Source organism: Daphnia magna, linkage group LG5 (genome assembly GCF_020631705.1).
Source record: "Daphnia magna isolate NIES linkage group LG5, ASM2063170v1.1, whole genome shotgun sequence".
In the NCBI taxonomy this organism is placed as follows: domain Eukaryota; kingdom Metazoa; phylum Arthropoda; class Branchiopoda; order Diplostraca; family Daphniidae; genus Daphnia; species Daphnia magna.
In genome coordinates this window covers 4733174-4756108 of record NC_059186.1, presented here as the reverse complement: position 1 = coordinate 4756108, position 22935 = coordinate 4733174, and the positions used below count along the sequence as shown (strand labels likewise).

The 22935-nt window shown below is 44.8% G+C and overlaps 9 non-coding genes across 9 annotated transcripts; all 9 read left to right on the top strand.

The window, feature by feature from the left end:
* Positions 1–463: 463 nt before the first annotated feature.
* Positions 464–535, top strand: Trnad-guc. Its single transcript has one exon. It is a non-coding gene; the product is annotated as a tRNA-Asp (tRNA).
* Positions 536–1488: 953 nt separating this feature from the next.
* On the top strand, positions 1489–1562 carry Trnad-guc. The gene has a single exon. It is a non-coding gene; the product is annotated as a tRNA-Asp (tRNA).
* Positions 1563–2507: 945 nt separating this feature from the next.
* Positions 2508–2579, top strand: Trnad-guc. The gene has a single exon. It is a non-coding gene; the product is annotated as a tRNA-Asp (tRNA).
* Positions 2580–8983: 6404 nt separating this feature from the next.
* Positions 8984–9056, top strand: Trnad-guc. Its single transcript has one exon. It is a non-coding gene; the product is annotated as a tRNA-Asp (tRNA).
* Positions 9057–10002: 946 nt separating this feature from the next.
* On the top strand, positions 10003–10074 carry Trnad-guc. Its single transcript has one exon. It is a non-coding gene; the product is annotated as a tRNA-Asp (tRNA).
* A 948-nt stretch (positions 10075–11022) lies between these two features.
* On the top strand, positions 11023–11094 carry Trnad-guc. The gene has a single exon. It is a non-coding gene; the product is annotated as a tRNA-Asp (tRNA).
* A 2768-nt stretch (positions 11095–13862) lies between these two features.
* On the top strand, positions 13863–13934 carry Trnad-guc. The gene has a single exon. It is a non-coding gene; the product is annotated as a tRNA-Asp (tRNA).
* Positions 13935–14880: 946 nt separating this feature from the next.
* Positions 14881–14952, top strand: Trnad-guc. Its single transcript has one exon. It is a non-coding gene; the product is annotated as a tRNA-Asp (tRNA).
* A 946-nt stretch (positions 14953–15898) lies between these two features.
* On the top strand, positions 15899–15970 carry Trnad-guc. The gene has a single exon. It is a non-coding gene; the product is annotated as a tRNA-Asp (tRNA).
* Positions 15971–22935: the final 6965 nt, after the last annotated feature.

The following is a 22935-nucleotide window of genomic DNA, read 5'->3' as shown; positions in this document are numbered from 1 at the left end:
GCGGAATGACCACACATAAAAAAATTCCAATCAAAGTACATAAGCAACATGAAAACTAATACTTGAAGAATTTACGGAGATAGGGAAAAAGCACGGAAAATATGCGGGAAGAAATTGCATATTAACAATAAAATACATAAAACGTCGGAAAAATCCATAACAAGAATACAGTTAGGAGAATGTTGTGAACAATTTGTGCATCATGTTGACCTTAAGTACCAACCAAGTGTTTCCTAACCACCTCCATCTATTCGTGGATCGCTGCCAACCGGTTCCCTCCTGAATGTAGACCAGCTAGGGTGGTCTACTCCTAAAAGAGACCGGATGTAGTCATTTAGAGGGTACGAAGAATCTAGATCTCCAAGCACCAGTGGCAGCCTTCGCCCTAGGTGTTGTTACTTGAGGACTTTCGGTCTGTATGCTACTTCGAGCATGTCGCAGAGATTGTAGAGGAGAAAACGTGTCCTCGGTAGTATAGTGGTCAGTATCCCCGCCTGTCACGCGGGAGACCGGGGTTCAATTCCCCGCCGGGGAGAAGGAGAAGCTCAGCTTTGGTGTTTCAAGTATATGCTTCTTTTTAAACAGCAACCGATAAACAACAACAACAACCTTTAAAAAAAACAGAATCTTGCTCTGGTTACTTTTTCCTTCGCTCTCCTTCGTGTAGAACAAGTCTACAACATTGAGCACTAGTTTCGTAAACGTTGACACTTGAACCACGTTCTTCTCGACCACGAGAATACACATTCGATTTTGACTCAAAGAATCCGACATCACACGCCATCTGATGTTTATCTCTTGAACAGAGTAGTGCAGATGACTGGCATTGCGCCTAACCACACACCATCTGCTGTTCGTCTCTTCAACTACATAGCCAAATTGAGTTCAAGTTATGTCTTTTGTCGAACTAGGAACCTGCTAATGGGGACATCACTTTCAACCCGGATGTATAGCTTTTGATCTCTAAAAGCGTCCTCGGTAGTATATTGGGTTGACCTCATTATACTTACATTCCGTGAAAACGCGGAATGACCACACACATAAAAAAATTCCAATCAAAGTACATAAGCAACATGAAAACTAATACTTGAAGAATTTACGGAGATAGGGAAAAAGCACGGAAAATATGCGGGAAGAAATTGCATATTAACAATAAAATACATAAAACGTCGGAAAAATCCATAACAAGAATACAGTTAGGAGAATGTTGTGAACAATTTGTGCATCATGTTGACCTTAAGTACCAACCAAGTGTTTCCTAACCACCTCCATCTATTCGTGGATCGCTGCCAACCGGTTCCCTCCTGAATGTAGACCAGCTAGGGTGGTCTACTCCTAAAAGAGACCGGATGTAGTCATTTAGAGGGTACGAAGAATCTAGATCTCCAAGCACCAGTGGCAGCCTTCGCCCTAGGTGTTGTTACTTGAGGACTTTCGGTCTGTATGCTACTTCGAGCATGTCGCAGAGATTGTAGAGGAGAAAACGTGTCCTCGGTAGTATAGTGGTCAGTATCCCGCCGCCTGTCACGCGGGAGACCGGGGTTCAATTCCCCGCCGGGGAGAAGCTCAGCTTTGGTGTTTCAAGTATATGCTTCTTTTTAAACAGCAACCGATAAACAACAACAACAACCTTAAAAAAAAACAGAATCTTGCTCTGGTTACTTTTTCCTTCGCTCTCCTTCGTGTAGAACAAGTCTACAACATTGAGCACTAGTTTCGTAAACGTTGACACTTGAACCACGTTCTTCTCGACCACGAGAATACACATTCGATTTTGACTCAAAGAATCCGACATCACACGCCATCTGATGTTTATCTCTTGAACAGAGTAGTGCAGATGACTGGCATTGCGCCTAACCACACACCATCTGCTGTTCGTCTCTTCAACTACATAGCCAAATTGAGTTCAAGTTATGTCTTTTGTCGAACTAGGAACCTGCTAATGGGGACATCACTTTCAACCCGGATGTATAGCTTTTGATCTCTAAAAGCGTCCTCGGTAGTATATTGGGTTGACCTCATTATACTTACATTCCGTGAAAACGCGGAATGACCACACATAAAAAAATTCCAATCAAAGTACATAAGCAACATGAAAACTAATACTTGAAGAATTTACGGAGATAGGGAAAAAGCACGGAAAATATGCGGGAAGAAATTGCATATTAACAATAAAATACATAAAACGTCGGAAAAATCCATAACAAGAATACAGTTAGGAGAATGTTGTGAACAATTTGTGCATCATGTTGACCTTAAGTACCAACCAAGTGTTTCCTAACCACCTCCATCTATTCGTGGATCGCTGCCAACCGGTTCCCTCCTGAATGTAGACCAGCTAGGGTGGTCTACTCCTAAAAGAGACCGGATGTAGTCATTTAGAGGGTACGAAGAATCTAGATCTCCAAGCACCAGTGGCAGCCTTCGCCCTAGGTGTTGTTACTTGAGGACTTTCGGTCTGTATGCTACTTCGAGCATGTCGCAGAGATTGTAGAGGAGAAAACGTGTCCTCGGTAGTATAGTGGTCAGTATCCCCGCCTGTCACGCGGGAGACCGGGGTTCAATTCCCCGCCGGGGAGAAGCTCAGCTTTGGTGTTTCAAGTATATGCTTCTTTTTAAACAGCAACCGATAAACAACAACAACAACCTTAAAAAAAAACAGAATCTTGCTCTGGTTACTTTTTCCTTCGCTCTCCTTCGTGTAGAACAAGTCTACAACATTGAGCACTAGTTTCGTAAACGTTGACACTTGAACCACGTTCTTCTCGACCACGAGAATACACATTCGATTTTGACTCAAAGAATCCGACATCACACGCCATCTGATGTTTATCTCTTGAACAGAGTAGTGCAGATGACTGGCATTGCGCCTAACCACACACCATCTGCTGTTCGTCTCTTCAACTACATAGCCAAATTGAGTTCAAGTTATGTCTTTTGTCGAACTAGGAACCTGCTAATGGGGACATCACTTTCAACCCGGATGTATAGCTTTTGATCTCTAAAAGCGTCCTCGGTAGTATATTGGGTTGACCTCATTATACTTACATTCCGTGAAAACGCGGAATGACCACACATAAAAAAATTCCAATCAAAGTACATAAGCAACATGAAAACTAATACTTGAAGAATTTACGGAGATAGGGAAAAAGCACGGAAAATATGCGGGAAGAAATTGCATATTAACAATAAAATACATAAAACGTCGGAAAAATCCATAACAAGAATACAGTTAGGAGAATGTTGTGAACAATTTGTGCATCATGTTGACCTTAAGTACCAACCAAGTGTTTCCTAACCACCTCCATCTATTCGTGGATCGCTGCCAACCGGTTCCCTCCTGAATGTAGACCAGCTAGGGTGGTCTACTCCTAAAAGAGACCGGATGTAGTCATTTAGAGGGTACGAAGAATCTAGATCTCCAAGCACCAGTGGCAGCCTTCGCCCTAGGTGTTGTTACTTGAGGACTTTCGGTCTGTATGCTACTTCGAGCATGTCGCAGAGATTGTAGAGGAGAAAACGTGTCCTCGGTAGTATAGTGGTTAGTTTATGGAGGGGTTTCCGGAAGGGGAATAAACATGTATGGGGTAGGTGCATTTTAAAATATTGCTAAAATTACATAAATAAAATAGATGGGAAAGAGTCTACTAATCTACTGGGTAGGGAATTTCTACGGGAAGAGGGGGGATATCCTCAGCTTCGGGGTTTGGTGCACCATGATGGAAATGGGCACACACCATATCCATTGATCCCTGGATCGCTGCCAATCGGGCCCTGAATCGGAAGGCACCCCAGGATCTTCCGTTGATTCCAAGAATCGAACGGATTTCGTCATTCCTGGGGTACCATGATCCAAGAGACCCGACAACCAGGGGGAGAATCCTCCCATGCGAAGAATATTTATCATATTTCCGCTGGTAGGCATTCTCCATACTCCCTGGTTGGTCAAAGCAGACCACGACGTCGACCATCACCCGGGAACCGGATAGTTGAAATTCAACATCCGGTCTTAACCTCTGCCCGGGGATGGCATTGTTGATCGTGACGTCGTGTCCTTGCTTGACTAGCAGCGACTCCAAGAGATCCTGGATGGTGTTGTGCCTCTTGGTGGCGAGCTGGAGACCTTCTTCACAGTGGTTAAGCACATGAAACCCGGTCTCGTTTTCCTTTCCGCATCGGCGGCAACTCGTATCTTGCTCCTGTGAGCAAAACCACGAGTGCCCCCGAAGAGGAAGGATGTCGAGCCGGGCCCTGTGAAGATATCTCCAGTCTCGGAAGGAGAGGGGCGTACGGCAGGATACCAGGCGAGCCATGTCTTTCGACTTGTCTTCCAGGGAGAGGCCAGTGGCAACTACTCCCTGGTGGCTCTTGTCAGAAATTAGGTCCCTGGTATAGCGCTGCCGAGCTACTTTCCGAAGTCCGCGGACTGCCTTGACTGGGCTTACGGAGACGTCATCGGCGACAATTCTTATATTTTCGTCGCCGGATACATCAATCCGCACTCCCAGTCGTTTTGCAGCTTGGCGGGCAAGAGTCCAAAGATTGGACCCTGCCTCCGCGTACCTCAGTCTGTAGAGCCCCCCATCCACGGATCCCGAAAGATATTCCCCAACTGGCAACACTCCTGGATGCTCGTTTCTGAACCCTCGCCGGATGGTGTCATGGAGCTGCTCTCGGCATATGTTCCTCACTGTAGGGTCTCTACAAGTGAGGAGCTGAGCAGCCCTGGCGATGGTCCAGATATCGGCATCATCAGTGAGGCGGCATGTTCCTAGGCCCCCAACCCCGCCGGTCCGCGTAGAAAAACGGGACCGTTGCGTGATTGGGAAGGTTGCAAATAAGGCCTAGAAACTTCCTGCACTCAGTGTCCAGTTGGGTAAGACAGTCTTTCAGGACCCGACCCGAAGCGAGGTGATGGGAAAGGGAGGGAAGAAGGTGGCTACGGAAGATTTCAAGTTTTTGCCATGGTGCGAGGTGGGAGGCGGCAATCTTGTCGAGGTTAGGGATAAGGTCAGTTGGTGGTCGGAACCGCAATTTTCCTCCGATTGGTGTACCAAGATATGTTTCTTGGTCGTCTGGACCCAAGCACCGAATTAATTGATCACCAATTCGGCACTGGGCGTCAGACGGCTTGCCTTTGTCGAAGACCAGGCAAGCACACTTCCCGGCATTAAATTGCAGCCCCAAGGTGTTTGCGGTGAGGGTAAAAACGTTTAAAATATTTTGGAGCTCGAAGGGAGAATTTGTAACCACGGCAATGTCGTCAGCATATGCCGTGGTTTTCACGAGCGAGCCAAATAATAAAAATCCGGGGTTAATATTGGACTTTCCGGCCCTGACGAGGGGCTCGGAAGCCAGGTTTGGGTCTTCTGCTAGACTTTGTCGAGAGCAGACGTGTTTTCAAAGGGCTCTGGGTTTTTATTGATGTTATGTTTTAGCTCGATATATTGTACTTCTCTTTTATCTAACTTCATCCGAGAAACTCTTCTTTTTTTACAAAAACAAATATTTTTCTTTTATTCAATACTATTTTTTCTTTAATTTTAATATTCCATTCTACTTGTTTATTTATATTTATTTTTCATCTCATTTTCCGTTCTTTTAAATTTTTTTTTTTCCCATTTCCCTTATTATTTATTTATTTATTTTTTAATCCTCTAAAATCCTATAAAAAAAATATTTTTCTTCATATTTTAATTGGTCTTTAAATTTTTCTCCCTATATTTTTCCGAATTTTATTTCATTTTTTGTTTTTACTTCCTAAGAATTTCTGTTTTACACTCTTATATGTAAGTGGGTCCAGGGTAGCAATGGCAGAGGAAGGAGCATCTAGTAGAAATTCTACTAGAGTAAGACTCCATGGGACAATCATTAAAATCCCAGTTCCTCTGCCAAACATTTTAAAATGTGGGGAGAAATCCTGTCAAGGTGAGCGAGGTAGCGGTCCCTGGTCTGGGGATCGCAAGAGACAATTGGCGGAGACACACAAAAAAGAAAGACATTCTAGGAGAGGGGTTCAGTACACCACCCAGTATGTCTGCCTTGGCTGTAAAAAAGGAATTTAATTCCTTTATTTCAGCCGGCAGACATGCAAGACCTTGTACTGAGTCCCTTTCCTCCAGTATTCTCCGCCATTCCCTCGAACTAACCATTGCATCTGCAATGGATGGTTCTGCAGGGTCTTCTTATCTCGCTCACTCTTCTCTCCCCACGTTTTCCCCTTCCAGAATTGAAGGGGACAAAATCATTTTAAAATACCCTGGGAAACCCACGAAGTGTCCTAGGTGTGAGTGGACTACCTTGGCAACTAACACCAGAGCCATGGGTAGTATCCACAGACACCTAGAGACAGCCCACACACTCCGACTAGTTAAATATTGGGAATGCGGAGTGTGTGGATTTGCTGGAGATGGCCCTACACTAAAAGGACATTACTAAAGGTTACATTCCAATCGGATACCCTCCATCCGATTTGCTGGGATATCCAGTATGGATGGCTCCAACCGTGACTCTTCTGCTGCAATGATCTCTCTAGAGGGTGTTACTGCAACAGAAGACGAGCGTGATGAGCTATCCGTGGTGGAAATCCCAGCGATCGAGGAATCCCCTGGTAATGTCCTATCTCCAGCAAATTTTACCGCAAGCCCTATTTTAGATCTTGGGAGGGAGTTCGCCTCCTCTTTTTTAATACACAAAATTTTAGTTGGCTTTATGAACTCCCCCACAAGAAAATACTAGCCCCACAATTTTATCACAAGAGATTTTAGACCCTTCACCTAACCCTGAGACCTTAACCTTTGTCCCCAGTCAGCAAAGCAATCGAGGACGTAGTCAAAACAGCTCAGAAGAGCAGAGCCAAAGAGACGACGATTTTGTCAGTCTCTGGGTTCCTGCCTTCTTGAGCTGTGGGACTCTACATGACCTAGACGACGTCCTCGCACGTTGCACAGCTGACTGGCTCCCTAAAGCACAAATTTTACAAGACCCTAGCCCTGAACAACCCCGGAGGAAACCCTGACAAAAGAAAAAGAAATCAAAACCGGCAGATGCAGAAGGCCCGGCGAAATATCAAGCAAAAGGCGTATGAGGCGAGGAAGATTCAGCGGCTCTTCAACATTTACCCAAGAAGAGCCGTTCGAGAGGTGCTCGAAGACCGTTCACCCTCCTACGATGGGTACTGTACAAGCTGCGGAGGAATATCTCAAGAGGACTTACAACCGATTGAGACCATCTCCGCAGCAGTGCCAAAGTGCGAGGGAACTCTACGACACCTGCGACTGGTCCCAACCTTCAGAGGACCAGATGAACTTCCTTAATCGTGCGCCAACCCAACAAGAGCTTGAAGCTAAGCTTCGCCGGGCTACCAACACATCACCAGGGGTTGATGGCCTAGAATACCGTCATCTTAGAGCCATCGACCCCAACTGCATTCTGCTGGAAACAGTTTGTAAAATGGTTTGGAAGCTAGGGGTTCCTAATTGTTGGAAGACATCGCGAACTGTCCCCATTTTCAAGAAAGGGGACACTAGTGACTATTCCAACTTTAGACCAATATCCCTTCTTCCTACCATTTACAAGCTGTTCTCGGGAGTGATCAGCCAGAGAATAACGCAAGTCGCTTCAGACCTTGGCTGGTTATCTCCCGAGCAAAAGGGTTTCCTCCCGGGGGTCCATGGTATTCAGGAACATACACAGCTCTTACAGACGGTTGTCGAGGAGACAAAGACCAAACGAAAGCACATGTCTATTGCATGGCTGGACATGTGCAACGCGTTTGGATCTGTGCCTCACGCCGTTCTGAATGAGCTGTTCCCATCACTTCCAATACCAGAGGACCTCCGGCGCATCCTGGTGGACATATATTCGGGAAATCGGATGGATTTTGCCGTTGGGAAAGAATCCATCCGCATTTTACCGACAGCAGGTGTTCGCCAGGGTGACGCTCTTAGCTCCCCTATTTTTAACTATTTTAAAATAGTGGTCAGTATCCCCGCCTGTCACGCGGGAGACCGGGGTTCAATTCCCCGCCGGGGAGAAGCTCAGCTTTGGTGTTTCAAGTATATGCTTCTTTTTAAACAGCAACCGATAAACAACAACAACAACACTTAAAAAAACAGAATCTTGCTCTGGTTACTTTTTCCTTTCGCTCTCCTTCGTGTAGAACAAGTCTACAACATTGAGCACTAGTTTCGTAAACGTTGACACTTGAACCACGTTCTTCTCGACCACGAGAATACACATTCGATTTTGACTCAAAGAATCCGACATCACACGCCATCTGATGTTTATCTCTTGAACAGAGTAGTGCAGATGACTGGCATTGCGCCTAACCACACACCATCTGCTGTTCGTCTCTTCAACTACATAGCCAAATTGAGTTCAAGTTATGTCTTTTGTCGAACTAGGAACCTGCTAATGGGGACATCACTTTCAACCCGGATGTATAGCTTTTGATCTCTAAAAGCGTCCTCGGTAGTATATTGGGTTGACCTCATTATACTTACATTCCGTGAAAACGCGGAATGACCACACCTTAAAAAATTCCAATCAAAGTACATAAGCAACATGAAAACTAATACTTGAAGAATTTACGGAGATAGGGAAAAAGCACGGAAAATATGCGGGAAGAAATTGCATATTAACAATAAAATACATAAAACGTCGGAAAAATCCATAACAAGAATACAGTTAGGAGAATGTTGTGAACAATTTGTGCATCATGTTGACCTTAAGTACCAACCAAGTGTTTCCTAACCACCTCCATCTATTCGTGGATCGCTGCCAACCGGTTCCCTCCTGAATGTAGACCAGCTAGGGTGGTCTACTCCTAAAAAGAGAGACCGGATGTAGTCATTTAGAGGGTACGAAGAATCTAGATCTCCAAGCATCAGTGGCAGCCTTCGCCCTAGGTGTTGTTACTTGAGGACTTTCGGTCTGTATGCTACTTCAAGCATGTCGCAGAGATTGTAGAGGAGAAAACGTGTCTTCGGTAGTATAGTGGTCAGTATCCCCGCCTGTCACGCGGGAGAACCGGGGTTCAATTCCCCGCCGGGGAGAAGCTCAGCTTTGGTGTTTCAAGTATATGCTTCTTTTTAAACAGCAACCGATAAACAACAACAACAACCTTAAAAAAAACAGAATCTTGCTCTGGTTACTTTTTCCTTCGCTCTCCTTCGTGTAGAACAAGTCTACAACATTGAGCACTAGTTTCGTAAACGTTGACACTTGAACCACGTTCTTCTCGACCACGAGAATACACATTCGATTTTGACTCAAAGAATCCGACATCACACGCCATCTGATGTTTATCTCTTGAACAGAGTAGTGCAGATGACTGGCATTGCGCCTAACCACACACCATCTGCTGTTCGTCTCTTCAACTACATAGCCAAATTGAGTTCAAGTTATGTCTTTTGTCGAACTAGGAACCTGCTAATGGGGACATCACTTTCAACCCGGATGTATAGCTTTTGATCTCTAAAAGCGTCCTCGGTAGTATATTGGGTTGACCTCATTATACTTACATTCCGTGAAAACGCGGAATGACCACACATAAAAAAATTCCAATCAAAGTACATAAGCAACATGAAAACTAATACTTGAAGAATTTACGGAGATAGGGAAAAAGCACGGAAAATATGCGGGAAGAAATTGCATATTAACAATAAAATACATAAAACGTCGGAAAAATCCATAACAAGAATACAGTTAGGAGAATGTTGTGAACAATTTGTGCATCATGTTGACCTTAAGTACCAACCAAGTGTTTCCTAACCACCTCCATCTATTCGTGGATCGCTGCCAACCGGTTCCCTCCTGAATGTAGACCAGCTAGGGTGGTCTACTCCTAAAAGAGAACCGGATGTAGTCATTTAGAGGGTACAAAAGAATCTAGATCTCCAAGCACCAGTGGCAGCCTTCGCCCTAGGTGTTGTTACTTGAGGACTTTCGGTCTGTATGCTACTTCAAGCATGTCGCAGAGATTGTAGAGGAGAAAACGTGTCTTCGGTAGTATAGTGGTCAGTATCCCCGCCTGTCACGCGGGAGACCGGGGTTCAATTCCCCGCCGGGGAGAAGCTCAGCTTTGGTGTTTCAAGTATATGCTTCTTTTTAAACAGCAACCGATAAACAACAACAACAACCTTAAAAAAAAACAGAATCTTGCTCTGGTTACTTTTTCCTTCGCTCTCCTTCGTGTAGAACAAGTCTACAACATTGAGCACTAGTTTCGTAAACGTTGACACTTGAACCACGTTCTTCTCGACCACGAGAATACACAATCGATTTTGACTCAAAGAATCCGACATCACACGCCATCTGATGTTTATCTCTTGAACAGAGTAGTGCAGATGACTGGCATTGCGCCTAACCACACACCATCTGCTGTTCGTCTCTTCAACTACATAGCCAAATTGAGTTCAAGTTATGTCTTTTGTCGAACTAGGAACCTGCTAATGGGGACATCACTTTCAACCCGGATGTATAGCTTTTGATCTCTAAAAGCGTCCTCGGTAGTATATTGGGTTGACCTCATTATACTTACATTCCGTGAAAACGCGGAATGACCACACATAAAAAAATTCCAATCAAAGTACATAAGCAACATGAAAACTAATACTTGAAGAATTTACGGAGATAGGGGAAAAGGCACGGAAAATATGCGGAAGAAGAAATTGCATATTAACAATAAAATACATAAAACGTCGGAAAAATCCATAACAAGAATACAGTTAGGAGAATGTTGTGAACAATTTGTGCATCATGTTGACCTTAAGTACCAACCAAGTGTTTCCTAACCACCTCCATCTATTCGTGGATCGCTGCCAACCGGTTCCCTCCTGAATGTAGACCAGCTAGGGTGGTCTACTCCTAAAAGAGACCGGATGTAGTCATTTAGAGGGTACGAAGAATCTAGATCTCCAAGCACCAGTGGCAGCCTTCGCCCTAGGTGTTGTTACTTGAGGACTTTCGGTCTGTATGCTACTTCGAGCATGTCGCAGAGATTGTAGAGGAGAAAACGTGTCCTCGGTAGTATAGTGGTCAGTATCCCCGCCTGTCACGCGGGAGACCGGGGTTCAATTCCCCGCCGGGGAGAAGCTCAGCTTTGGTGTTTCAAGTATATGCTTCTTTTTAAACAGCAACCGATAAACAACAACAACAACCTTAAAAAAAAACAGAATCTTGCTCTGGTTACTTTTTCCTTCGCTCTCCTTCGTGTAGAACAAGTCTACAACATTGAGCACTAGTTTCGTAAACGTTGACACTTGAACCACGTTCTTCTCGACCACGAGAATACACATTCGATTTTGACTCAAAAGAATCCGACATCACACGCCATCTGATGTTTATCTCTTGAACAGAGTAGTGCAGATGACTGGCATTGCGCCTAACCACACACCATCTGCTGTTCGTCTCTTCAACTACATAGCCAAATTGAGTTCAAGTTATGTCTTTTGTCGAACTAGGAACCTGCTAATGGGGACATCACTTTCAACCCGGATGTATAGCTTTTGATCTCTAAAAGCGTCCTCGGTAGTATATTGGGTTGACCTCATTATACTTACATTCCGTGAAAACGCGGAATGACCACACATAAAAAAATTCCAATCAAAGTACATAAGCAACATGAAAACTAATACTTGAAGAATTTACGGAGATAGGGAAAAAGCACGGAAAATATGCGGGAAGAAATTGCATATTAACAATAAAATACATAAAACGTCGGAAAAATCCATAACAAGAATACAGTTAGGAGAATGTTGTGAACAATTTGTGCATCATGTTGACCTTAAGTACCAACCAAGTGTTTCCTAACCACCTCCATCTATTCGTGGATCGCTGCCAACCGGTTCCCTCCTGAATGTAGACCAGCTAGGGTGGTCTACTCCTAAAAGAGACCGGATGTAGTCATTTAGAGGGTACGAAGAATCTAGATCTCCAAGCACCAGTGGCAGCCTTCGCCCTAGGTGTTGTTACTTGAGGACTTTCGGTCTGTATGCTACTTCGAGCATGTCGCAGAGATTGTAGAGGAGAAAACGTGTCCTCGGTAGTATAGTGTCAGTATCCCCGCCTGTCACGCGGGAGACCGGGGTTCAATTCCCCGCCGGGGAGAAGCTCAGCTTTGGTGTTTCAAGTATATGCTTCTTTTTAAACAGCAACCGATAAACAACAACAACAACCTTAAAAAAAAAACAAGAATCTTGCTCTGGTTACTTTTTCCTTCGCTCTCCTTCGTGTAGAACAAGTCTACAACATTGAGCACTAGTTTCGTAAACGTTGACACTTGAACCACGTTCTTCTCGACCACGAGAATACACATTCGATTTTGACTCAAAGAATCCGACATCACACGCCATCTGATGTTTATCTCTTGAACAGAGTAGTGCAGATGACTGGCATTGCGCCTAACCACACACCATCTGCTGTTCGTCTCTTCAACTACATAGCCAAATTGAGTTCAAGTTATGTCTTTTGTCGAACTAGGAACCTGCTAATGGGGACATCACTTTCAACCCGGATGTATAGCTTAGGATCTCTAAAAGCGTCCTCGGTAGTATATTGGGTTGACCTCATTATACTTACATTCCGTGAAAACGCGGAATGACCACACATAAAAAAATTCCAATCAAAGTACATAAGCAACATGAAAACTAATACTTGAAGAATTTACGGAGATAGGGAAAAAGCACGGAAAATATGCGGGAAGAAATTGCATATTAACAATAAAATACATAAAACGTCGGAAAAATCCATAACAAGAATACAGTTAGGAGAATGTTGTGAACAATTTGTGCATCATGTTGACCTTAAGTACCAACCAAGTGTTTCCTAACCACCTCCATCTATTCGTGGATCGCTGCCAACCGGTTCCCTCCTGAATGTAGACCAGCTAGGGGGTTCAATTCCCCGCCGGGGAGAAGCTCAGCTTTGGTGTTTCAAGTATATGCTTCTTTTTAAACAGCAACCGATAAACAACAACAACAACCTTAAAAAAAAAACAGAATCTTGCTCTGGTTACTTTTTCCTTCGCTCTCCTTCGTGTAGAACAAGTCTACAACATTGAGCACTAGTTTCGTAAACGTTGACACTTGAACCACGTTCTTCTCGACCACGAGAATACACATTCGATTTTGACTCAAAGAATCCGACATCACACGCCATCTGATGTTTATCTCTTGAACAGAGTAGTGCAGATGACTGGCATTGCGCCTAACCACACACCATCTGCTGTTCGTCTCTTCAACTACATAGCCAAATTGAGTTCAAGTTATGTCTTTTGTCGAACTAGGAACCTGCTAATGGGGACATCACTTTCAACCCGGATGTATAGCTTTTGATCTCTAAAAGCGTCCTCGGTAGTATATTGGGTTGACCTCATTATACTTACATTCCGTGAAAACGCGGAATGACCACATATAAAAAATTCCAATCAAAGTACATAAGCAACATGAAAACTAATACTTGAAGAATTTACGGAGATAGGGAAAAAGCACGGAAAATATGCGGGAAGAAATTGCATATTAACAATAAAATACATAAAACGTCGGAAAAATCCATAACAAGAATACAGTTAGGAGAATGTTGTGAACAATTTGTGCATCATGTTGACCTTAAGTACCAACCAAGTGTTTCCTAACCACCTCCATCTATTCGTGGATCGCTGCCAACCGGTTCCCTCCTGAATGTAGACCAGCTAGGGTGGTCTACTCCTAAAAGAGACCGGATGTAGTCATTTAGAGGGTACGAAGAATCTAGATCTCCAAGCACCAGTGGCAGCCTTCGCCCTAGGTGTTGTTACTTGAGGACTTTCGGTCTGTATGCTACTTCGACCATGTCGCAGAGATTGTAGAGGAGAAAACGTGTCCTCGGTAGTATAGTGGTCAGTATCCCCGCCTGTCACGCGGGAGACCGGGGTTCAATTCCCCGCCGGGGAGAAGCTCAGCTTTGGTGTTTCAAGTATATGCTTCTTTTTAAACAGCAACCGATAAACAACAACAACAACCTTAAAAAAAAAACAGAATCTTGCTCTGGTTACTTTTTCCTTCGCTCTCCTTCGTGTAGAACAAGTCTACAACATTGAGCACTAGTTTCGTAAACGTTGACACTTGAACCACGTTCTTCTCGACCACGAGAATACACATTCGATTTTGACTCAAAGAATCCGACATCACACGCCATCTGATGTTTATCTCTTGAACAGAGTAGTGCAGATGACTGGCATTGCGCCTAACCACACACCATCTGCTGTTCGTCTCTTCAACTACATAGCCAAATTGAGTTCAAGTTATGTCTTTTGTCGAACTAGGAACCTGCTAATGGGGACATCACTTTCAACCCGGATGTATAGCTTTTGATCTCTAAAAGCGTCCTCGGTAGTATATTGGGTTGACCTCATTATACTTACATTCCGTGAAAACGCGGAATGACCACACATAAAAAAATTCCAATCAAAGTACATAAGCAACATGAAAACTAATACTTGAAGAATTTACGGAGATAGGGAAAAAGCACGGAAAATATGCGGGAAGAAATTGCATATTAACAATAAAATACATAAAACGTCGGAAAAATCCATAACAAGAATACAGTTAGGAGAATGTTGTGAACAATTTGTGCATCATGTTGACCTTAAGTACCAACCAAGTGTTTCCTAACCACCTCCATCTATTCGTGGATCGCTGCCAACCGGTTCCCTCCTGAATGTAGACCAGCTAGGGTGGTCTACTCCTAAAAGAGACCGGATGTAGTCATTTAGAGGGTACGAAGAATCTAGATCTCCAAGCACCAGTGGCAGCCTTCGCCCTAGGTGTTGTTACTTGAGGACTTTCGGTCTGTATGCTACTTCGAGCATGTCGCAGAGATTGTAGAGGAGAAAACGTGTCCTCGGTAGTATAGTGGTCAGTATCCCCGCCTGTCACGCGGGAGACCGGGGTTCAATTCCCCGCCGGGGAGAAGCTCAGCTTTGGTGTTTCAAGTATATGCTTCTTTTTAAACAGCAACCGATAAACAACAACAACAACCTTAAAAAAAAACAGAATCTTGCTCTGGTTACTTTTTCCTTCGCTCTCCTTCGTGTAGAACAAGTCTACAACATTGAGCACTAGTTTCGTAAACGTTGACACTTGAACCACGTTCTTCTCGACCACGAGAATACACATTCGATTTTGACTCAAAGAATCCGACATCACACGCCATCTGATGTTTATCTCTTGAACAGAGTAGTGCAGATGACTGGCATTGCGCCTAACCACACACCATCTGCTGTTCGTCTCTTCAACTACATAGCCAAATTGAGTTCAAGTTATGGTCTTTTGTCGAACTAGGAACCTGCTAATGGGGACATCACTTTCAACCCGGATGTATAGCTTTTGATCTCTAAAAGCGTCCTCGGTAGTATATTGGGTTGACCTCATTATACTTACATTCCGTGAAAACGCGGAATGACCACACATAAAAAAATTCCAATCAAAGTACATAAGCAACATGAAAACTAATACTTGAAGAATTTACGGAGATAGGGAAAAAGCACGGAAAATATGCGGGAAGAAATTGCATATTAACAATAAAATACATAAAACGTCGGAAAAATCCATAACAAGAATACAGTTAGGAGAATGTTGTGAACAATTCGTGCATCATGTTGACCTTAAGTACCAACCAAGTGTTTCCTAACCACCTCCATCTATTCGTGGATCGCTGCCAACCGGTTCCCTCCTGAATGTAGACCAGCTAGGGTGGTCTACTCCTAAAAGAGACCGGATGTAGTCATTTAGAGGGTACGAAGAATCTAGATCTCCAAGCACCAGTGGCAGCCTTCGCCCTAGGTGTTGTTACTTGAGGACTTTCGGTCTGTATGCTACTTCGAGCATGTCGCAGAGATTGTAGAGGAGAAAACGTGTCCTCGGTAGTATAGTGGTCAGTATCCCCGCCTGTCACGCGGGAGACCGGGGTTCAATTCCCCGCCGGGGAGAAGCTCAGCTTTGGTGTTTCAAGTATATGCTTCTTTTTAAACAGCAACCGATAAACAACAACAACAACCTTAAAAAAAAAACAGAATCTTGCTCTGGTTACTTTTTCCTTCGCTCTCCTTCGTGTAGAACAAGTCTACAACATTGAGCACTAGTTTCGTAAACGTTGACACTTGAACCACGTTCTTCTCGACCACGAGAATACACATTCGATTTTGACTCAAAGAATCCGACATCACACGCCATCTGATGTTTATCTCTTGAACAGAGTAGTGCAGATGACTGGCATTGCGCCTAACCACACACCATCTGCTGTTCGTCTCTTCAACTACATAGCCAAATTGAGTTCAAGTTATGTCTTTTGTCGAACTAGGAACCTGCTAATGGGGACATCACTTTCAACCCGGATGTATAGCTTTTGATCTCTAAAAGCGTCCTCGGTAGTATATTGGGTTGACCTCATTATACTTACATTCCGTGAAAACGCGGAATGACCACACATAAAAAAATTCCAATCAAAGTACATAAGCAACATGAAAACTAATACTTGAAGAATTTACGGAGATAGGGAAAAAGCACGGAAAATATGCGGGAAGAAATTGCATATTAACAATAAAATACATAAAACGTCGGAAAAATCCATAACAAGAATACAGTTAGGAGAATGTTGTGAACAATTTGTGCATCATGTTGACCTTAAGTACCAACCAAGTGTTTCCTAACCACCTCCATCTATTCGTGGATCGCTGCCAACCGGTTCCCTCCTGAATGTAGACCAGCTAGGGTGGTCTACTCCTAAAAGAGACCGGATGTAGTCATTTAGAGGGTACGAAGAATCTAGATCTCCAAGCACCAGTGGCAGCCTTCGCCCTAGGTGTTGTTACTTGAGGACTTTCGGTCTGTATGCTACTTCGAGCATGTCGCAGAGATTGTAGAGGAGAAAACGTGTCCTCGGTAGTATAGTGGTTAGTTTATGGAGGGGTTTCCGGAAGGGGAATAAACATGTATAGGGTAGGTGCATTTTAAAATATTTCTAAAATTACATAAATAAAATAGATGGGAAAGAGTCTACTAATCTACTGGGTAGGGAATTTCTACGGGAAGAGGGGGGATATCCTCAGCTTCGGGGTTTGGTGCACCATGATGGAAATGGGCACACACCATATCCATTGATCCCTGGATCGCTGCCAATCGGGCCCTGAATCGGAAGGCACCCCAGGATCTTCCGTTGATTCCAAGAATCGAACGGATTTCGTCGTTCCTGGGGTACCATGATCCAAGAGACCCGACAACCAGGGGGAGAATCCTCCCATGCGAAGAATATTTATCATATTTCCGCTGGTAGGCATTCTCCATACTCCCTGGTTGGTCAAAGCAGACCACGACGTCGACCATCACCCGGGAACCGGATAGTTGAAATTCAACATCCGGTCTTAACCTCTGCCCGGGGATGGCATTGTTGATCGTGACGTCGTGTCCTTGCTTGACTAGCAGCGACTCCAAGAGATCCTGGATGGTGTTGTGCCTCTTGGTGGCGAGCTGGAGACCTTCTTCACAGTGGTTAAGCACATGAAACCCGGTCTCGTTTTCCTTTCCGCATCGGCGGCAACTCGTATCTTGCTCCTGTGAGCAAAACCACGAGTGCCCCCGAAGAGGAAGGATGTCGAGCCGGGCCCTGTGAAGATATCTCCAGTCTCGGAAGGAGAGGGGCGTACGGCAGGATACCAGGCGAGCCATGTCTTTCGACTTGTCTTCCAGGGAGAGGCCAGTGGCAACTACTCCCTGGTGGCTCTTGTCAGAAATTAGGTCCCTGGTATAGCGCTGCCGAGCTACTTTCCGAAGTCCGCGGACTGCCTTGACTGGGCTTACGGAGACGTCATCGGCGACAATTCTTATATTTTCGTCGCCGGATACATCAATCCGCACTCCCAGTCGTTTTGCAGCTTGGCGGGCAAGAGTCCAAAGATTGGACCCTGCCTCCGCGTACCTCAGTCTGTAGAGCCCCCCATCCACGGATCCCGAAAGATATTCCCCAACTGGCAACACTCCTGGATGCTCGTTTCTGAACCCTCGCCGGATGGTGTCATGGAGCTGCTCTCGGCATATGTTCCTCACTGTAGGGTCTCTACAAGTGAGGAGCTGAGCAGCCCTGGCGATGGTCCAGATATCGGCATCATCAGTGAGGCGGCATGTTCCTAGGCCCCCAACCCGCCGGTCCGCGTAGAAAAACGGGACCGTTGCGTGATTGGGAAGGTTGCAAATAAGGCCTAGAAACTTCCTGCACTCAGTGTCCAGTTGGGTAAGACAGTCTTTCAGGACCCGACCCGAAGCGAGGTGATGGGAAAGGGAGGGAAGAAGGTGGCTACGGAAGATTTCAAGTTTTTGCCATGGTGCGAGGTGGGAGGCGGCAATCTTGTCGAGGTTAGGGACAAGGTCAGTTGGTGGTCGGAACCGCAATTTTCCTCCGATTGGTGTACCAAGATATGTTTCTTGGTCGTCTGGACCCAAGCACCGAATTAATTGATCACCAATTCGGCACTGGGCGTCAGACGGCTTGCCTTTGTCGAAGACCAGGCAAGCACACTTCCCGGCATTAAATTGCAGCCCCAAGGTGTTTGCGGTGAGGGTAAAAACGTTTAAAATATTTTGGAGCTCGAAGGGAGAATTTGTAACCACGGCAATGTCGTCAGCATATGCCGTGGTTTTCTCGAGCGAGCCAAATAATAAAAATCCGGGGTTAATATTGGACTTTCCGGCCCTGACGAGGGGCTCGGAAGCCAGGTTAAAAATAGGGGAGCTAAGAGCGTCACCCTGGCGAACACCTGCTGTCGGGAAAATGCGGATGGATTCTTTCCCAACGGCAAAATCCATCCGATTTCCCGAATATATGTCCACCAGGATGCGCCGAAGGTCCTCTGGTATTGGAAGTGATGTGAACAGCTCATTCAGAACGGCGTGAGGCACAGATCCAAACGCGTTGCACATGTCCAGCCATGCAATAGACATGTGCTTTCGTTTGGTCTTTGTCTCCTCGACAACCGTCTGTAAGAGCTGTGTATGTTCCTGAATACCATGGACCCCCGGGAGGAAACCCTTTTGCTCGGGAGATAACCAGCCAAGGTCTGAAGCGACTTGCGTTATTCTCTGGCTGGTCACTCCCGAGAACAGCTTGTAAATGGTAGGAAGAAGGGATATTGGTCTAAAGTTGGAATAGTCACTAGTGTCCCCTTTCTTGAAAATGGGGACAGTTCGCGATGTCTTCCAACAATTAGGAACCCCTAGCTTCCAAACCATTTTACAAACTGTTTCCAGCAGAATGCAGTTGGGGTCGATGGCTCTAAGATGACGGTATTCTAGGCCATCAACCCCTGGTGATGTGTTGGTAGCCCGGCGAAGCTTAGCTTCAAGCTCTTGTTGGGTTGGCGCACGATTAAGGAAGTTCATCTGGTCCTCTGAAGGTTGGGACCAGTCGCAGGTGTCGTAGAGTTCCCTCGCACTTTGGCACTGCTGCTGAGATGGTCTCAATCGGTTGTAAGTCCTCTTGAGATATTCCTCCGCAGCTTGTACAGTACCATCGTAGGAGGGTGAACGGTCTTCGAGCACCTCTCGAACGGCTCTTCTTGGGTAAATGTTGAAGAGCCGCTGAATCTTCCTCGCCTCGTATTCCTTTTGCTTGATATTTCGCCGGGCCTTCTGCATCTGCCGGTTTTGATTTCTTTTTCTTTTGTCAGGGTTTCCTCGGGGTTGTTCAGGGCTAGGGTCTTGTAAAATTTGTGCTTTTTTGTTTAGGAGCCAGTCAGCTGTGCAACGTGCGAGGACGTCGTCTAGGTCATGTAGAGTCCCACAGCTCAAGAAGGCAGGAACCCAGAGACTGACAAAATCGTCGTCTCTTTGGCTCTGCTCTTCTGAGCTGTTTTGACTACGTCCTCGATTGCTTTGCTGACTGGGGACAAAGGTTAAGGTCTCAGGGTTAGGTGAAGGGTCTAAAATCTCTTGTGATAAAATTGTGGGGCTAGTATTTTCTTGTGGGGGGAGTTCATAAAGCCAACTAAAATTTTGTGTATTAAAAGAGGAGGCGAACTCCCTCCCAAGATCTAAAATAGGGCTTGCGGTAAAATTTGCTGGAGATAGGACATTACCAAGGGATTCCTCGATCGCTGGGATTTCCACCATGGATAGCTCATCACGCTCGTCTTCTGTTGCAGTAACACCCTCTAGAGAGATCATTGCAGCAGAAGAGTCACGGTTGGAGCCATCCATACTGGATATCCCAGCAAATCGGATGGAGGATGACCGATTGGAATGTAACCTTTGGTAATGTCCTTTTAGTGTAGGGCCATCTCCAGCAAATCCACACACTCCGCATTCCCAATATTTAACTAGTCGGAGTGTGTGGGCTGTCTCTAGGTGTCTGTGGATACTACCCATGGCTCTGGTGTTAGTTGCCAAGGTAGTCCACTCACACCTAGGACACTTCGTGGGTTTCCCAGGGTATTTTAAAATGATTTTGTCCCCTTCAATTCTGGAAGGGGAAAACGTGGGGAGAGAAGAGTGAGCGGAATTAGGAGACCCCTCAGAACCATCCATTGCAGATGCAATGGTTAGTTCGAGGGATTGGCGGAGAATACTGGAGGAAAGGGACTCAGTACAAGGTCTTGCATGTCTGCCGGCTGAAATAAACGAATTGAATTCCTTTTTACAGCCAAGGCAGACATACTGGGTGGTGTACTGAACCCCTCTCCTAGAATGTCTTTCTTTTATGTGTGTCTCCGCCAATTGTCTCTTGCGATCCCCAGACCAGGGACCGCTACCTCGCTCACCTTGACAGGATTTCTCCCCACATTTTAAAATGTTTGGCAGAGGAACTGGGATTTTAATGATTGTCCCATGGAGTCTTACTCTAGTAGAATTTCTACTAGATGCTCCTTCCTCTGCCATTGCTACCCTGGGCCCACTTACATGTAAGAGTGTAAAACAGAAATTCTTATGAAGTAAAAATCAAAAATGAAATAAAATTCGGAAAAATATAGGGAGAAAAATTTAAAGACCAATTAAAAATATGAAGAAAAATATTTTTTTTAAAGGATTTGATAGGATTTAAAAAAATAATAATAATAAGGGAAATGGAAAAAAAAATCAAAGAACGGAAAATGAGATGGTTGACTATATGGTTTTGATGTAAAATGAGATTTAAAAGTAGTGAATATTTAAAAAATTTTCAAAATTTTCAAAATTTTCTGGGAACTTAGATTAAGATAAATAAAGATACCAAAATAAAAGTGCAAATTAGAAAATCTGAAAATAAAATAATTTTTTTTTTTTTAATAATAAAATTTTAATCCGAAGAAAAGAAAATTAGCGATCAATAAAGTGATTTTAATTTTTTTAAAAAAAAAAAGATAAATCAATTAAAAATTAAAATAAATAAACAATTAGAATGGAATATTAAGATTAAAGGAAAAATAGTATTGAATAAAAGCAAAATATTTGTTTTTGTTAAAACAGAAGAGTTTCTCGGATGAAGTTAGATAAAAAAGAAGAACGATATAACGAGCTAAAACATAACATCCATAAAAACCCAGAGCTCTTTAAAAACACGTCTGCTCTCGACAAAGTCTAGCAGACGGATAATGGTCTGCCGGTTCCCTCCTGAATGTAGACCAGCTAGGGTGGTCTACTCCTAAAAGAGACCGGATGTAGTCATTTAGAGGGTACGAAGAATCTAGATCTCCAAGCACCAGTGGCAGCCTTCGCCCTAGGTGTTGTTACTTGAGGACTTTCGGTCTGTATGCTACTTCGAGCATGTCGCAGAGATTGTAGAGGAGAAAACGTGTCCTCGGTAGTATAGTGGTTAGTTTATGGAGGGGTTTCCGGAAGGGGAATAAACATGTATGGGGTGGGTGCATTTAAAAATATTACTAAAATTACCTAAATAAAATAAATGGGGAAGAGTCTACTAATATACTGGGTGTGGAGTTACTACGGGAAGAGGGGGGTTATCCTCAGCTTCGGGGTTTGGTGCACCATGATGGAAATGGGCACACACCATATCCATTGATCCCTGGATCGCTGCCAATCGGGCCTTGAATCGGAAGGCACCCCAGGATCTTCCGTTGATTCCAAGAATCGAACGGATTTCGTCGTTCCTGGGGTACCATGATCCAAGAGACCCGACAACCAGGGGGAGAATCCTCCCATGCGAAGAATATTTATCATATTTCCGCTGGTAGGCATTCTCCATACTCCCTGGTTGGTCAAAGCAGACCACGACGTCAACCATCACCCGGGAACCGGATAGTTGAAATTCAACATCCGGTCTTAACCTCTGCCCGGGGATGGCATTGTTGATCGTAACGTCGTGTCCTTGCTTGACTAGCAGCGACTCCAAGAGATCCTGGATGGTGTTGTGCCTCTTGGTGGCGAGCTGGAGACCTTCTTCACAGTGGTTAAGCACATGAAACCCGGTCTCGTTTTCCTTTCCACATCGGCGGCAACTCGTATCTTGCTCCTGTGAGCAAAACCACGAGTGCCCCCGAAGAGGAAGGATGTCGAGCCGGGCCCTGTGAAGATATCTCCAGTCTCGGAAGGAGAGGGGCGTACGGCAGGATACCAGGCGAGCCATGTCTTTCGACTTGTCTTCCAGGGAGAGGCCAGTGGCAACTACTCCCTGGTGGCTCTTGTCAGACATTAGGTCCCTGGTATAGCGCTGCCGAGCTACTTTCCGAAGTCCGCGGACTGCCTTGACTGGGCTTACGGAGACGTCATCGGCGACAATTCTTATATTTTCGTCGCCGGATACATCAATCCGCACTCCCAGTCGTTTTGCAGCTTGGCGGGCAAGAGTCCAAAGATTGGACCCTGCCTCCGCGTACCTCAGTCTGTAGAGCCCCCCATCCACGGATCCCGAAAGATATTCCCCAACTGGCAACACTCCTGGATGCTCGTTTCTGAACCCTCGCCGGATGGT